This window comes from Atta colombica, unplaced genomic scaffold, assembly GCF_001594045.1.
Source record: "Atta colombica isolate Treedump-2 unplaced genomic scaffold, Acol1.0 scaffold261, whole genome shotgun sequence".
NCBI lineage: Eukaryota > Metazoa > Arthropoda > Insecta > Hymenoptera > Formicidae > Atta > Atta colombica.
In genome coordinates, this window is record NW_017259361.1 from 201,389 (window position 1) to 204,758 (window position 3,370).

Sequence of the window (3,370 nt, forward strand, 5' to 3'; positions counted from 1 at the left end):
TTTATCAAAATGCAGAGATAAAAGCCATTAAAAATATATTTTTAAAAGCGTACAAAGTATTAATGCATTAGCTTCAAAATAAAAAAAAGTTACTAATAAATTATTCTTATGGAAGTAATAAACATTAGCTCACTATTAATTAATTTGCAGTTAGTTTATGAATTTTAGTACACATAATTCGAAGTTGCTAATCATTGAAATATTATCACGAAATCGTGTCATCAAAATTTGTATACCAATTACAATGCTTACAATGGTACATATATCCATGGTACATTTGGCTTTCGATCGCACTTGCAAAAGTAGAATCCCTGCACAATTCAGAGCAGTCGTCACTCGGTCAAGATTGCAGGAGACTCAATGACGACCAGATAGGGGAGTTGCTGGAGTGGTGGAGGGTGGGAACAAGGACAGGCACATAGACATGAAAGGATGGAGTGAGAAGCTATAAGAAGAGGGTGGAAGCGCAAAGAGAAAGAGTGTGGCTAGTGATTGGATTACAGTCAGGGAGTCCCCGTGGACTCACCAAATGACCGGGACAAATTGCCCTTCGCCTTCGGGAATACTTATATATCCAGCAGCGATCTCAAGTTTCACGTGTCTTCCGAGATCTCGTAAGTGACCATCGCACATCTTTATGCTTGAAAGCGTGTATAGTGTCTATCAACGACAGCGATAAATCGCTTTACACTTAAAATGGACTATTAACACGAGCTATTAATACTGAATGACCACACGAGATTTTAAAATGTTATATCATAACATAATACATTAAATTAAACTAGATTTATATTCGTTTGTACATTAAAGAGAGAGGTTAAAAGGTATGAATTAAAAAAATGCTAGCACTCTATTTTGAGATACTTTAAATCCGCAAACGGACACTCTTTCGTGATCTTTTGTACTCGTTTGTACAATAAATTTCATTTATATCCTTAATATAAAAGAATGATTTGTACCGAAATTCTAGTACAGAGATGAGAGCTATTTTTGAAAATATTTTAATTTCGATATAATTATTCCCTTAAGAAAGCAGACAAAAATAAAACTTATTGTGATACAATTGAGTATAAACCTTGCTTCATTTAATGCGTATTTAAAAATTTTTTTAAGTCGAGTGATCGAATATAAAATTCCTCTTATTTAATTTATATTTGGTCTAAAAATTCATATCGTATCATATAGTTTATTACGCGTTTTTTGAAATATAATGTTCGTTTACTAGATATTAGTTATTGTCGACAATTCGATCGAATCAATATGATGCTGGAAAGTCGGGAGTTTTGATTTAAATCCTGATTGAGGCAATATTTTACTCAATAAAATTATTTGCAGGCTTAGATTCTTTTTTTAACATTTTATTATTAACATTTTATTATTAACATTCTTATGAAAATGCTTATTAGCATTTAAAAAATTATTAAATTGCTAATTTAATAAATGTCAATTTATTAAATGATATTTCATATTACTACTCCGGTTCTGCTTACAAGTTTCAACACTAAAATAGATTTCGACGCGCAATTTGCAGAATCAGATATGTATATGAATTCACACAGAAATATTTAAGCATTAATATATTATTCATTTAATATAACTAAATAACCAGGAATATTAATATCTAAATTGATTGTTATCAAGACGAAATATTGTGAGATAAAATTCAATATCATATATATCTTTCTTTACATAAAATTGAACGCAGTGATAAAGATTTGATCCTAAAACAATCGATAGCGAACGTACGAATAAAATGTGCAGCATGTCTGAGTATAGTTAGGGTACCAGCAGCGATTAGTTTGGCCATTAAAGAGAGCGGAGGCAAGGGAACGTTATTGCCTGGCAGGAATCGGTCGTGTTATCTCCGCACTCAATTAGATCCGTAAAGAATCGCGTATAGCCCATTGGTCTCCTTTGCTCTTGGCATGCCATGCGCAATTATTCTCTCTAAATTCTTCTTTGCAGCGAACATTTAGTCATTTTTTCAATAAATATTTTCCATAAAAAATGTAACATTGATTTCATTATTTTTTACTCAAAATTTTTTGAAACAAACTATCCATACAGAAAGATTGTAGAAATTACAGAAATATTTAATTGGAAGATAAATTCTAAACATTGAAAAAAATATTGTGATGTTGCTGTAACGTTAAAATGAGCGTCCGCCGTTAGAAAAATTGCAATGAAATATCATAACAATATCACAATGTAATATACTTACTTGTTAGAATCATGCAACATTGTTACCATGAGGAAGAAATATTAGTTTGGCGAAATCAAGAAAATTTAGCGTGATAATTAAATTTTAGTTATAATATATGAATAATTGAGACCTTACAACAAACAAATTAGTAAATTTTAATTCATGTAAGCATTAATTAACTATTATAAAATTTAGTTCCATCGAGTTTTAATGAGTGACTATTATTACAGAATACGTTGCAATTACTACGATTAGTTTATACATAATTTCACTGTAGGAGTCACAAGTTTTGATATCTCTGAAAACATTTCAAATGCCATTATATTATATATTATTACAATTCCTTTTCTATTCTATATCTTTTCCTAGATCTCTCTTTCTAATAATAATTTCATAGATTCACTTCCTTCCAACTCTTCCTTTTTTCATACATCATTTCTTATTCTCTACTTCTCTATTCCTATTGAGTATAACTTTTAATTCTATATCAATGTCTGAACTTCTTAAAAAACTCAAACTTACTAGTGCTTACGATTTAGGATGCATGCTTGTACAGTACATCCTTCAATATTTTGATCATTATCAATGTTTCTTTAACTGAAGGTGTATTTTCTTTTCTTTGAAAGAATTCCATTCGCTACCAAAAGTTCGCTTCTCCTTCTTCCTTCCGTTTTATATCTTTGCTGTCATTTCTGTCAAAAATTCTTGTATCCGCTTGTTTCCATCAACATCATTTGTATTTCAGTCACATCATTTATTTTTTTCTGCAGATTGAATACCATTCCTATATAGTACCAATCTAATTTCCATTGCTTAGTAGTATAATAACTTCACTGCTGCATGTATCTAATTCTGTTTTGTGTCTTGACAGAGTTTTGACAGAAGCTCGTCATTTGCTCCCATTATTCTTTTTTTCAAAGGTTTTTGATACTATCAATCATGATCTAGTTCTTGCTAAGCTATTATTATGGACTATTTAATTCAACTCTTTCTCTTTTTATTTAACAAATCGTTTGCAATGCGTTCTCATACATAATTCATTACTCATTTCCCATTTTTTCCTCTTTTCGCATTGTTCCTTCTAGAGTTCTTTAGGAATCCATACTTATTTTGCTCTTATTCAATTTTCGTTGATATAACGTCTCTGCAGCTTGATACGCAATTATA

At 30.4% G+C, this 3,370-nt stretch overlaps 1 pseudogene; it reads left to right on the forward strand.

The window, feature by feature from the left end:
- Positions 1 to 244: 244 nt before the first annotated feature.
- The window catches only part of LOC108689133, a 10,104-nt pseudogene continuing 6,978 nt past the window's right edge, over positions 245 to 3,370 (forward strand).